The sequence below is a fragment of the Aulonocara sp. 'chitande type north' Nkhata Bay genome, linkage group LG2 (assembly GCF_057382095.1).
Source record: "Aulonocara sp. 'chitande type north' Nkhata Bay isolate Kocher_YH1m ecotype deep benthic linkage group LG2, A_spYH_male_GT1.1, whole genome shotgun sequence".
Taxonomy (NCBI): Eukaryota; Metazoa; Chordata; class Actinopteri; order Cichliformes; family Cichlidae; genus Aulonocara; species Aulonocara sp. 'chitande type north' Nkhata Bay.
In genome coordinates, this window is record NC_141345.1 from 5,678,497 (window position 1) to 5,693,178 (window position 14,682).

Sequence of the window (14,682 nt, forward strand, 5' to 3'; positions counted from 1 at the left end):
CCAGCTGTGACTACAGGTGATAATCAACCATGTTTCATAGGGATGTGACTACATTTAGAAATGTCACGCATTTTTAGGTATAAAGCAAAAGATGCAATGAAATAAATAAGCTATCAGATATTAATCCAAATGAATTCACTGAAATACATCTGCACATTTCTGCAGCCTGACTTATTACACACGTGAACACAGTACACATTTGTTTACTGCAAGCTTGTTTCAGAGATGTGATGCAGTTAAATCTGTATGCGTCTGTTTCCTTGTAGTGTTAGTAGAGATGGTGAACCTGACACAATCCTGTGTTTGGTGTGAAGGAAACCAGTTAACAGCCGGTTTAGTAAAATTCTCTTGAACTCATGGAAAACTCATCGTCGTCTCGAAGTGAGCAGCTGAAGCGTCCCGTGTGATCAGAGGTCCTCGTCATCCTCGCTCACCATGACGTCGAGCTCTTTGTCTTTCCGTACGACGCTCTCGGTGATGAACTCCTTGTGCTGCTCCTCCAGCTCACGCAGCTCCGCCTGCAGGCGCTCCAGGTGGAGCACTCGCCGGTTCCTCAGCAGCCGGCTGGGGAATGGGTTCATGTCGTTGAAGGCGATGCTGGTCAGCTTCCTGCATGGACACACGCAGGTGGAAAGGACTCGATCACCAACACAGAGGAACTGGAAACTGATCAGCTTGAGTGTTTCTGTTTTATGCTGCTTGATACTTCAGGTACTGCAGTTTGAGCAGGAAATACTGGACTGACTGGACCACATGTATCCGAGAGCTGCAGATACTTAAAAATCTTTAAATCGTTGTTACTGTGATCAGGGAAATTTAAACTTCTCACAAAATTTCAGTAAAAAGGGTTTGAAGCTCAAAGATTCAACAGCTACATCCGCTACACTTCTGAGAGTGTAACAGCTCGTAGATTAAGGCGGGTGGAGGCGAGTGCGTACCTGGCATTGGAGACGGTCTTTGTGAAGAAGCGTAGGTACTGGTAGATCTCCACGCTGTCGTGAATCTTCAGGATGTCGTCCTCTTTGTATTTGAACAGAGCCAGAGTGTATCTGAAGATCACCTGCAGCACAGACACGCATTTCATAACAGGACACTCACGCCACACAATTAATTGGAAACTTTGAGGAGGTGAGTCATAAAATTACTCTTTCAGTTGTGGTGCAGTTGGGCCCTTTACTCATTACAGCTCTGATCGATTTCCAATAAGCCACTTGGTTCCTCAGTTGCCAGATAATATTAACTTACTTGGTAGTTGAGCTTTAAGTTTAAATTAAACTTTTGGGTTGGATCTACGTGGCTGAAGCTGTTGTCAGCATTTATCCCTGTGTGGTATATATTTCTGTGTCTGAACTGTGATTTTATTTCCTGAGACAAACGATGTAAAAGCTGTGCTGCATTTGTCACATTGCAGAAACAAGCCCAAAGCCATTGTCCCGCTCATCGTCTGGATTTACGCTGCTTGTGGTAGACTGTGAGGTCGTTACTAGAATTATCTGCTTTCCCACTCCTATTTCATGTCACATGACAGTTCCCCATGCTTAGTAAACAATGTCTTATTACTCCTAAAATGTAAATAAAGACATCTAAAGGTGAAAACAAAATCATTTTTGTTTCCATGGACACTACTGTGGTGCATTCAAGTGTTGTCTGCATTTCTGTCATGGTGTGTTCGGGTGTATGGTACCTTGGTACCCTCATACAGGAAGGCGTCCCACAGAGGCATCAGGATGTCGCTGGGCAGACTCTCCACAAAAACCACCAGGAACCAGTTGAAGGTGACCAGAGAGACGTCAATGTTGTGATCCTCAAAGTGAGATGCCAGGCGAGGAAGCTTCTCCGCCATGAAGTCCTTCAGCACGCGCTGGTCCGCCTGAGCACAAAGACTCACAGAGATCAGCCTCACTGATCACTAAAACAGATCACAGCAGGCAAGCAGGTGAGTGTGTCTGCTGACCTGAGAGGCCACCAGATTCTTGGTGTAGTAGTCCTGAGGCATGATGGCTTCCACCACTGCCACCAGACACCAGAAGGCGTCTTCGTCACTTTGGAGGACCAGCAGAGCGAGGGCCGCTAACCTGTGGACATTCATGGAAGGTGAGGTTCTGCCTGGAAGGCGGGTCCACATAAGAACTCAGATATAAAATTTATACTTTTGTTCTGACCTGTTGAGTACCTGGCAGTAGCCAATGGCAGGGTTATGCCCGGAGAAGGCCAGAAGGATGCGGCGGAGCTGCTGGAGGGCAGGGCTGGAGGGCGGGGCTGGACGGCGAGGAGAAGTGCTGATTGGTCGTCAGGGTTCGGTGAAGGTCCAGCTGGACCTGCCTGGAGGCAGGATTAGGAGCTGTCCGACTCTTCTCACACAGCTGGAAACAGAACAGGATTACTGAGTGCTCGCCAGCATTCCCGACAGGAAGAAGGAGGAGCCACCTGTGCTCAGGTGCGGATAAAGCACTCTCTCTCTCTACAGCTGTACCTGCTGATAGCGTTGCGTGTGGCACTCTTGGCTTGTCAAAGTTCTGGCTCGGACCAAACAGCGCCACACTCTCTGCCGATACTCCCGAGGGACGCCTTCACGCACCAGAATTTTGAGCTCAGGTGAGATGATGAAGTCATCGTCGGACCTGCCTGCAAGGTACTGAACCCAGCGGCTCAGCAGGGGGTGCTCCAGACCCTCCTACAGAGACAATGATGTATGATATAAAAAGAGGATAACCATTATCTGTTAAGCATTATGTTACAATTTTACATTATGTTAAATTGTAACATTGTAAACATAATGTTACAATTTTACATTATGTTACAGTTTAACATCATATAAAATTGTAACATTATGTTTACAATGTTACAATTTACAAATTGTAACATGATGTTACAATTTTACATGATGTTAAATTGTAGCTGTTAAGGGTGGTGAGTTAGCGAACCTAGACGCGGACTTCTCGTTTAAGTTGAACAGTGTCTTTATTTACAGTGAAGCCAAAATCAATCCACAGTTATCCACAGTGCAAGTCCCTTCAGTGCTCCTCTCCCCGTCTCCCCTCGTGTGTCCACAAAACTCCCTAGAATCAGTGAAGTGTCCCCTTCCGTCTCTCCGTCTCGATCGCGTCCAGGCTTATTAGGCAGCTCAGAGTGGCAGCACTTAGGGTCGGAGGTAACAATCGCAGCGGAGAAAAAGCGGAGCGAGAGAGGAGAACAAAAAAACACACACACACAGGTCGACCGGTCGGGGCACCGTCCGACTCTGACAGTAACATAATGTAAAATTGTATTATGTTTACAATGTTACAATCCCTACCCTCACCTATGGCCACGAGCTGTGGGTAGTGACCGAAAGAACGAGATCGCGTATACAAGCGGCAGAAATGAGCTTCCTCCGAAGGGTGGCTGGCCTCTCCCTTAGAGATAGGGTGAGAAGTTCGGCCGTCCGGGAGGGGCTCAGAGTAGAGCAGCTGCTGCTCCACATCGAAAGGAGCCAGCTGAGGTGGTTCAGGCATCTGACAAGGATGCCCCCTGGGCGCCTCCTGGGTGAGGTGTTCCAGGCATGTCCCACCGGGAGCAGGCCCCGGGGCAGACCCAGGACACGCTGGAGAGATTATATCTCTCGGCTGGCCTGGGAACGCCTTGGGACGCTTGAGCGGTCAGCAAAAGTCGACTTCCCCCATCACCCACTCATTCACAAAATTTCCCTCGGGCCGTGAACAGGTGATATAGCAATCACTATTACTGACACCACGTGACCCAAAGCTACGCCTATCCACAACATTCCGGCCCCTAATTATTACATTTTTACAGTAATAATTACACATCCAACACCATAACTCACAACACACACTTCATCATATCACAGACACCCAGTGAGACAACATAACATACTCAAAAGTCCACCAAAGTTATTTTCTCATGTCTTCTCTTCTTTTCTTCTGTCTGCACATGGTCAGTCAGTCATAGGCCAGAGGTTACCAGCACTTAGCCTAAATATAGTCAGTCTGATGTACATCTCATAACATTAAAGTCAATTCAAAGTTAGTTATGTCACACTGTGTCAAAAATGTCATAGTCATGGGTCAGAGGCCTCCTGAAGAAGGCATATCTTTGTGATGGGTCTGCACACATGGCTGGTTGGGGTCTTAATCCAGACCTGACGCACAAGCCCCCTTTCATCTGGTGCAGCTCCGGTGACTCTCCCAATGAGCCAAGAACCACGAGGTGCAGAATCATCCACTATAAGGACCACATCTCCAGGAACAAAGTTACGTTTAATCCTTCCCCATTTCTGGCGCTCTAATTCTGTGACTGGGACTCTCTTTGCATATCCTCTAGATATAAGATCTGTCATGAAGGCAGTGTAGTCTTTATGAAAGTCTTTATCTCTGATGAACCTTTTCTTCAAACCTAAGGCTCGTTGCTCAATTGCACAGTTGTCAGGCATTCTTATGTCTCGGTCTTTTAGTGGCAGGGCAATGCTGTAGTGCCAATCCCCCAAAGTCACCATCTTGCTGGCCAATTCCAGGAACTTCAAGTCTTCCTTTGACAGCCCCATCTGTTCATCATTGCTGCTCTCAGGAAAATCCATCTTGAACTGCTGTTTCCATAGCTTGTCCAGTGTGACAGCAGAAACTCTGTTGGCGGTAACTGTTGCCAAACATCCTGGCCTTCCACAGCATTCTCGATTAAGTGGCCCATTCACAGTCCAGCCGAGCACAGTCCTAATGGCAAAGGGTCCATCACCTACACTCCGGATGACCTCCAAAGGTTCTAGAGCTCTGGGCATATTCATGCCAATCAAAAGCTCAACATTGGCCTTAATTTCTGGCAAATGAACATGCTTCAAATGTGGCCAGTCAACCAGGTCCTGTTGATTTGAGATGTTACCAATATCTACAGGCATTTTATGCTGAGTGAAGAGGTTAGGCATATCACAGTACATGTCACTGTCCAATCCAGCAACTTCAAGTTCAGGTACAATGAAACTGTCCACCACTTTCTCCTGTCCCATGGTGCGCAGGAGAATCTTTGTCCTCCTCCCAGCAATATTCAGCTTGTCCATAAGACCCGCTGTACAAAAGGATGCTGAACTCCCTTGGTCCAGAAAGGCATACGTTTCCACTATTCTTTGACCTCTCTTTGATTTTACTTTAACTGGCACAATGGCAAGCTTACAGTCCTGTTCACCGGCCCCAGTAAGACCACTAGTCTGGATCGTAACAGGAATGTTATCTGCCTCATTATTAGGTTTGATTTCATGTACAGTGTAGTGTAAGCATTAAAAGATCATAAAAGGAAACACTAACATTTATGTGAAACTAATTGTAATAAAAAAAATGAACAGGTGCTTTATAGATTTAAAAGAAAGAATCTGAAAACAACACTTTTTTGGTCTGAGTGATCAAAGTAGAAAACAGAACTGATGTTCAAGAACAAACCATAGCTGCACTAATATTACACATCTCCATTGTTGTGGTGAACAGACATGTTGCTTTTAAAACCACATGCAGTGTGTGACCGTGACTGTTCACTGAGACCATGAACGCCACTTCGCTGAAGCCTTCGCCTTCTTCTTCTTCTTCTAAATTGGAAGCAGAAGGAGCACGAGCTGCTTTGATCTACTGAAAGGAAAAAGCAGAATATCTGAGTTGAAACCAGTCAGCTGAAACCAGTAAGACAGGAACAAATTCAATGCAGTGTCTCAGGTGGCTTAGCCTGTTACAACTGTTGATACAAGCTAAATACAGTTAACACACAGTGTCAGGGAGCTCCAGTGTGGGAACTAGTGGCTTTAGGTTTGTAGTCATTTAACTTTCATCCCTTCATTCATTTAATTCAGGAGGAAGAAATGTCAGGTGGGTGCAGGCTGGTTACATGCATTTGGTCCCATGCTGTCTTTAACTTGGTTCACTTTATGGCTGGGCTGTATGTGGGCTTATATCATGTTACTTGGGCAGGAGTTCCTGTCCCCTGTTAGACTTAGAAAGTTTCTCCATAAGTAGAGCTTCTAACTCTTCTAGCACATCTGTGGCTGACAGTTTTTTGGTGGCTCTTTTTACCCCACACTGGTTGTGAGTGTGTAAATAGCCCCACTAGTTATTTTGGGTTGCAGTTAACTTGGGAGGAAGAGGTAGGTCTGCCATGACTAGATGAATAACAATTATCTGGGATACATAAATTTCATAATGCATGCATGTATCTCTATAAACCTGCCTGAGGGCTGCCATTTTTTACATTCAGTTATTTCTTTGTTGAATCTAAATAATGAATGTGTTACAGTTAAACTGACACTGATCAGTGTAAATGGCTCATTGGGACACAGAAACCTTTAAATTAAACCCTATCACCTGATATCGAGTGTCAAACAATATCAAAGCTGTAAAAGCTGTTTACAGTCAGAATTTATAAAACTATGATTGTAAATAAATTCAAACAAGTGAGCTTTTCTCTTTGTGCTGAATATCAACACTGTGATTTCTTAGACTGTAAGCTTTACTTTAGCACAACCAGTTGTAGAAGCTGCCACTCCAAATGTCTTTTGATAACAAGAAAAAAATACCTTTTCAGTCCACGGCCTGAAGTTCTTCTCTGACATCAAAGTCAAAGTCAAAAAAGTCAAAGTCAAAGTCAAAGTCAACTTTATTTGTCGATTCTGCCACATGTACAGGACATACGGAGAATAGAAATTGCGTTACTCTTCAATCCCTAGATAAATAGCAAATGAACATTTAAATATATTTAAATATAAAAGTGATTAAAAAATGCAAGTAAAATAATTAAAAAGTAAAAATTTAAATAAATACAATTTTACATATAACAAGAAAGCTATATAATATACAATATAATGGGTAAGTGACATTGAGTGTAAACCAGGCAGAGTAGTGCAAATAGGCAAATAGTGCAAATGGAGATTTAGTAATGTACAGTAAGAGAAAGTGTAACAACAAAGTCTTATGAGGTAATGGCAGTCCAATGCTCCACAAAGTGACTGGTAACTGGTGCAGGCCAGTGAGTGAGTCAGAGAGTGTGTGTGTTTGTGTGTGTGTGACAGAGTTCAGTGAGACCGTGGAGGAGAGAGGGGAGAGGGGGCAGAATCGGGAGGGAGTTAAGCTTCCTGACAGCCTGATGGATGAAGCTGTCCTTCAGCCTGCTGGTCCTGGCCTGGAGACTCCGCAGTCTCCTCCCCGACGGCAGCAGCTTGAAGAAGCTTTGCATTGGGTGTGTGGGATCAGCCGCTATGCAAAGGGCTTTTTTAGTGAGACGGGTGCTGTAAATGTCCTGGAGGGAGGGGAGAGAGACACCAATGATCCTCTCTGCAGCTCTCACTATGCGTTGGAGGGTTCTATGACAGGACGCATTGCAGGCTCCAAACCACACAGTGATGCAGCTCGACAGGATGCTCTCGATGGTGCCCCTGTAGAAAGTGTACATGATGGGGGCTGGAGCTCCTGCTCTTCTTAGTTTGCGGAGAAAGAAGAGACGCTGCTGTGATTTCTTGGCCAGTGCTGTGGTGTTGTACGTCCAGGAGAGATCCTCTGTGATGTGCACACCCAAGAACTTGGTGTTGCTCACTCTCTCCACAGACGCTCCGTCAATGGTCAGAGGAGCATGTTGGGTGTGCATTCTCCTGAAGTCCACAACAATCTCCTTCGTCTTCTCCACATTCAGAGAGAGATTGTTGTCAGCACACCACGTGGCCAGGCGTCTCACCTCACTTCTGTAGTCGGTCTCATCCCTGTTGCTAATGAGACCCACCACCGTTGTGTCGTCCGCAAACTTGATGAAGAGGTTGGAGCTGTATGATGGAGTGCAGTCATGGGTCAGCAGAGTGAAGAGGAGGGGGCTCAGCACACATCCCTGCGGGGCCCCCGTGTTTAAAATGATGGTGCTGGATGTATTACTGCCAACCCGTACTGCTTGAGGTCTTCCGGTGAGGAAATCCAACAGCCAGTTGCACAGTGAGGTGTTGAGCCCCAGCTGGACCAGTTTCTGAATGAGCTGTTGGGGGATTATGGTGTTGAATGCTGAACTGAAATCTATGAACAGCATTCGAACATATGAGTCTTTTTTGTCCAGGTGTGTGAGTGCTGAGTGGAGTGCAGTGGAGATGGCATCATCGGTTGAGCGGTTGGGCCGATAGGCAAACTGGAAGGGATCCAGGGAGGGGGGCAGGACAGTCTTGATGTGTTGCATGACTAGTCGTTCGAAGCACTTCATCAGGATGGGAGTAAGTGCAACAGGACGGTAGTCATTAAAGCAGGAGGGAGATGACTTTTTTGGAACCGGAATGATTGTGGTGGCTTTAAAACATGTGGGGACGACAGCCTGGATGAGTGATATGTTGAAGATGTCTGTGAAGACATCAGTGAGTTCCACTGCACAGTCTCTCAGTACACGACCAGGAATGTTGTCAGGACCCGGAGCTTTACGTGCATTGATCCTGCTGAGGGATCTCCTCACGCTGTCCGGTGACAGAGTCATCACCTGGTCACCAGGAGGGGGTGGGGTCTTCTGTGCAGTGGTGCTGTTTTGGACTTCAAAGCGAGCAAAGAAAGTGTTCAGCTCGTTCAGCAGGGGGATAGTGCTATCACAGGTCTGTGGTGGGGGCTTGTAATCTGTGATGATCTTCTGCCATCGGCTTTGTCTGCTGGTTTGAAGACAATAAACCACAAAAAGATGATTTAGTCACTTTGTCTGCGTCATGCAGCTCGAATGTGTCGTGTAACGATGTTGAATAGCTGTCGTTATCCCTCTGCTGTGTCAGTAGGATTGTACTGTACAGCATCTCATTGATATGTGAGGAATGCTAATGTAACACGATAACAGACTTGCATCATTAAAACATAAAGGGCAGGAGATATTTAGATATTTTTATATTTATATTACATTTTATAGCTGACGGATATTACTAAATAGATAGAATTTACTAAATAGCTGGATGAACATGAAAAATATGACTATAATAACAAATGACCATGAGAGCCAGTAGAATTAATTCAACTGGACACTCAAAAGACGTCCTTAAATGCTCTTTAAGTGGCGGAACAGATGAACAAACAGTTAATCGCTTACTTGAGATGAAATCTGCTCAGCTACTTTGAAAACAGCTTCTAACTGGTTCATCCTTTAACAGGATGACTGCTCAGGGGTAAGGCCATCATGCAGTCCAGCAACCTTTATGGTTCTGCTTTGATTCACCAGGAACTATTAGGGAAACCTTCCAGCGCCTCCTGTGAAAGACACAGGCATAAACACACAAACATTTATTAACATGTTCCACAGTGTTCCAGTTTGATTTTCTCATCCTGTGGACAACAACGTACATGGATGCAGGTTTATTGTTAACTTTTGTAAGGTTTATTTAGTGAACATATCCAGCTGCAGCTCCACTGTGATCCTGAACTGGATAAGCACTTAAGAAAATGTGTCAATAAATGGACATACATCAACTTACTATATTTATCCAAACAGACGGGACCAATAATGCTTCACTGAGTTAGAGACTTTAATGTCTCTTCTATGTAAGAATGTCTCGTGCTGATATACCTGCAAACTTGACAACAAAGGTTTTTCAGACTGCATGTAGCTCTATGTCAGCTCACACATTTACATTTATGTCACACTTATTTCTGCTTTCCCATTTTATAATTATTACTTACATTTTGATTAGATACCTTGAGTTTGTAAATGATCAGATTACATAATTGGAATAAAATGTATCCAATTCAAGGTTGCGGGAGGATGAAGCCTATCCCAGCTGATACAGGACAAAGACAGGCTGTCAGTTTATCGCAGGGCTAACACAATATGTGTAACAGAAAATCCACTTAAATGTTTGATATTTCTTATAATAATCATAATTATGACTATTATTTAAAGGTTTCTTTATAAATACATTTTGATTTTTTATAACCTCTAAAATATAAACCTGAGCTGTTTCAGATTCTGACCTCTGACCTCACTGCAGCTCCCTCTTGGAAGTATGTCTGCTTCTTGTCCCCAGTGTTGACCACCTGCCCTTGATATCACGTACTGTACCTGAGGAACAAAAAAGGACAAACACTTGCCTTCATTTAAGAAGTACATTCATACAGAGGTAATCTATGGAAACACACTAGTTCAACCTTTGGGAGAAATCAGTTCCTGTGAAACATTTCTGTAAATTAACATCATATGGAGAATGAATGAAATGAGTTCTTCCGGTGACTCAGCAGTCAAACACTGACAAATGAAATCTAGTTAAACTATTAAGCATATTTGCTCTTCTGAAATCTGTGTTAAACAACAACAAACATAAATTAGTAACAAAAATACAGCTGAGTAGATATTACAAACCACCAGCAGCCATAATGCTCAATTTTAATCTTCAAATGTTTCTGAGCCGTCTTCAACCTGCTTTTAACACATTAAAGTCCCACAGTCAATGCAGCCTGACTCAATCCTAGATGTTCAGCACACAGAGGTACCGTTTGAAGTTTAGTGTTAACCTGAGTCACTGATCATTTGCAGTATTACAGAGTCTGGCAGTCTTTGCATGATGTCCACGTCACTATAAGTTTCTAGCTGACTCTCAGGTGTGCCAGCAGGAAAGAGTAATAATAACCTGCATCCTGAGGTTTGTCATGCAGGATTAAATTTACAGTGGCTTTGTTCACACAGCTAGGATTGTATTTTACACTGACCCTGGGTCAGTATAAGTATCATACAGTTTAAACGAAGCACTGAAACTTGCACATATTTATTACAGATGCACTGAAGCTAATCGAGATATTTGCTGTCAACCTGTGGCTGCGATTAATCACTTTACTGAAAACTTTATTAACTAGTAACTTCATCAGTCATGACAGAAGCTAATATTTCTGTGCTAACATCGTTTAACCAGTAACAGCTTTCCTCCAATATAAGCTAACGTTTACACCGTAACTTTAAGCTAGCACCATAAAGACGGTAAAACACGTAATAATATCTACAAATGCATCTTAAAGCTCTTATATTAGCACTCGGTGTATTACTAACATAACCACATTAACATTACTGACACTCGCTGACTTTTAATAGTCATTCTATAAATGCTGTCCGTTTAAATGGTCCTGTACCTGTACACACTGCATATCCACCGGATTCCAGCCAGAGTGGATTCTGGAGTCTTCCACGCTCCTGTTAGTGATCCTCCATCTGGATGGATGAGAACAACCTTCTGAACAATCTAGCAGGTCTCCTTGGGGGGCACGTCTCCCCGCCCCCCGCGCAGGGCCGTGGCAGTGAGTTCGTGGGGGGTTCGAACTGGCGGAGTTCTGTAGCAGAGTCCCCGCCACATGTCATAAGCCAAACGACCGGCCGAGGGAATACTTAAAAAAAAGGACATTTATCTTTTCTTCTTCGGCCACCTTTTTTTCCCATTGTTTTTGCAAACTACACATTAAGCTTCTTCTGCAATAACACACTAATTACACATGCAAACCTACCTACTTCTTTCTTCATCACAAACAATTACACTTTCTGTAAAGTGCTTTCAATAAAACACAAAACAAAAGTAGCTTTTCTTTTCTTTTCTTTTTTTTTATTCAACATCTCTTGATTGTGATTTTCGGGTAATAAAAGCTAATAAGAGAGATGTAGAGCGGGCGGAGGACTTGGCGAGAGCAGGAAAAAGCAAAAAGGAAACGCCAGGGCATGTCTCCCCGCCCACCAAGCAAGGGCCATGGCACTGAAACGGCTGGCCAGAGAAGGCTTGAAAAAAAAGGACATTTATCTTTTCTTCTTCAGCCAGCTTTTTCCCCCATTGTTTTTCCAAAGTACACATTAAGCTTCTTCTGCAATACCACACTAATTACACATGGAAACCTACCTACTTCTTTCTTCATTACAAACAATTACACTTTCTGTAAAGTGCTTTCAATAAAACAGAAAAGAAAAGTGTTTTGTTTTGTTTTTTTTATTCAAGATCTGTTCACATGTACTTAGCAAAGGTGAGTACACAGCATGAGGAAAGCCAAAAGCAAAGAGAGCATATGAAGGTAATATTGAAGTAGGCTTCGTTTTGAAGTGGTGAAAGGCAAAGGCATGAGTGTAAGGTAATAAGGGGTAATGAGAGAGATGAAGAGCGGGCGGAGGACTTGGCTCAAGCAGGAAAAAGCAAAAAGGAAATGCGAGTGCGTTTCCCCGCCCCCCGCGCAGGGCCGTGGCACTGAGTTCGTGGGGGGTTCGAACTGGCGGAGTTCTGTAGCAGAGTCCCCGCAACATGTCATAAGCCAAACGACCGGCCAAGGGAATACTTAAAAAAAAGGACATTTATCTTTTCTTCTTCGGCCACCTTTTTTTCCCATTGTTTTTGCAAACTACACATTAAGCTTCTTCTGCAATAACACACTAATTACACATGCAAACCTACCTACTTCTTTCTTCATTACAAACAATTACACTTTCTGTAAAGTGCTTTCAATAAAACAGAAAAGAAAAGTGTGTTTTGTTTTGTTTTTTTTATTCAAGATCTGTTCACATGTACTTAGCAAAGGTGAGTACACAGCGTGTTGGGTCTGGGCCTCTTTGCTTAGGCTGCTGCCCCCGCGACCCGGCCTCGGATAAAGCGGATGAAGATGCATGGATAGATGGACTGATGTTCCAATTGTAACATTATGTTTACAATGTTACAATTTCACATTATGTTAAATTGCAACATAATGTAAAATTGTAACGTTAAGTTTACAATGTTACGATTTTACATCATGTTACAATTTAATATAATGTAAAATCATAACATTAAGTTTACAATGTTACAATTGTAAATATAATTTACCCAATTAATTCTGTCATAACAGAAGTATGACTTCTCTGTGTTATTAATCCGTATTAATATCATAGGGAGATTAATATCCCTACAATATTAAGCATCAGACTTTATCAAATTTTCTAAAAACTTCTTTTGTTGGATAGTGTAGCGCAGCTGGATAGTGTAGTGGAAATACTACACATCTTTGGAGTCGCATGTTCGATTCCCACCCAGTATCCAGTAAGGGTCCTGGCTAGACCCCTCATGCTAACCAAAAATCCCTGGAATGGTGCGGCTATGTCTGCAGTCTCTCCGCTTAAATTTAGAGCTTGCTTGTTTGTTAAATGTATTATTTACTGTTTTTAGTTTACTCCATGACGGGGCTGGATATCGGGCGTCCTGCACCACCCATCCGGTCTGGAGCATAGCGAAACCATTTCTGCACTGTTTGAACGAAGGTGAACTCAGAAACTGCCCCCACCTGCTGAGTCAGGCCATCTAAGACAACAAAAACCCCCAAAAACAAACAAACAAAAAAACAGTAAAAAAGAGGGGTTCAATTAGAGTTCAAATATGAATAACCTCTCGCCAAAAGTCTTTAACAGCTAGAAAGCTGGCAAACTACTAAGCTGATCAACATGAAAGGCACAAGGTGGAAATCAGCAAACTGCTGCCTCACTTTGTTCACCTGTGCTCTATATTTCATGGTCCGGTTGGCTGCAGGACCAAACATTTGGCCTTACACCTTATTTCTTTATGTTTTGCTTCCAAGGTGCCAGACTTGTAGGTAACTTTTTACACTGACATGACCTCAGCAATAGTTTCCAATCTTTCAACTTCCTTGGGCTTTGGCTGCTTTTTTACTCATTTTCAGTCCAGTCCTTCTACCTGACCATTTTCAGAGAACTCTAAGGAGCTTGGGGGAAAAAAGCAACCGGACTTCTTTAACTTTTTTGAAGACGTTTCGCTTCTCATCCCAGAAGCTTTTTCAGTTCACTGAAGCCTCATAAGAAAGTGACACAATGACATTTAGATAATAAAACTCGCCAAAAATGCACCTTAAGAGCACTGTCTCTTTAAATACCCTCTTTTGCTTGGTCTGCTCCTTATTTTTTCTCATTTTTTCTTACTTTGGAGGACCAGCAGAGCGAGGGCCGCTAACCTGTGGACATTCATGGAAGGTGACGTTGTGTCTGGAAGGCGGGTCCACATAAGAACTCAGATATAATATTTATATTTTTGTTCTAACCTGTTGAGTCCCTGGCAGCAGCCAATGGCAAGGTTGTGCCAGCCAGCAGGATGCTGCGGAGCTGCTGAAGGGCGGGGCTGGAGTCTGAAAGTAAGAGCTCGTTTAGACTCTATTCTGTGAACAGGCTTGCTCCCACGAATATGTGAATTCATCTGTAAAAGAGTTTAACTCTAATGCACCTGTTCCTCCTGCTCCCTGCTGCAGGGCGGCCTGTTGGACTACGAATGCCAGTGCGGAGCTAAGAAGATCAAAGAGGAGCTGTTGTTCTTGAACCTGCCAAAGTGAGTAACCTCAAATCGGTCCCCAAAGGCCTCAAACCACCACAGTTCAGTCGGTGTCAGTTTTGTTCATGTCATGTCCTCCTTGCGTCTTCCTTTGAGCCTCTCCTCTTTGTCTCATCTCTTTCAGTGTGCTGATCCTCCAGCTGAAGTGGTTTACGTTCACTCCATCGTTCACCGTGGAGAAGAAGAACAGCCCCATTGTTCTGACACAGCAGCTGGTGATCAGCCAGGACACAGCCTTTACTGAAGAGGTAAGGGAAAAGGCACACCGTTCATTTCAAGTATGGATGGAGCCCATTTCTAAGCTAACGGGTGGTGCCGCTGCCCTCTCCCAGTAAACTGCTCGCTATTTGTTGGTCAGCGTGATCAGTCGTTTGGGCTCCTCAGCTTACAGCGGT

The 14,682-nt window shown here is 43.8% G+C and overlaps 1 pseudogene; it reads right to left on the reverse strand.

Moving 5' to 3' along the window:
• Positions 1 to 407: 407 nt before the first annotated feature.
• LOC147337343 (uncharacterized) lies at positions 408 to 9,403 on the reverse strand (annotated as a pseudogene).
• Positions 9,404 to 14,682: the final 5,279 nt, after the last annotated feature.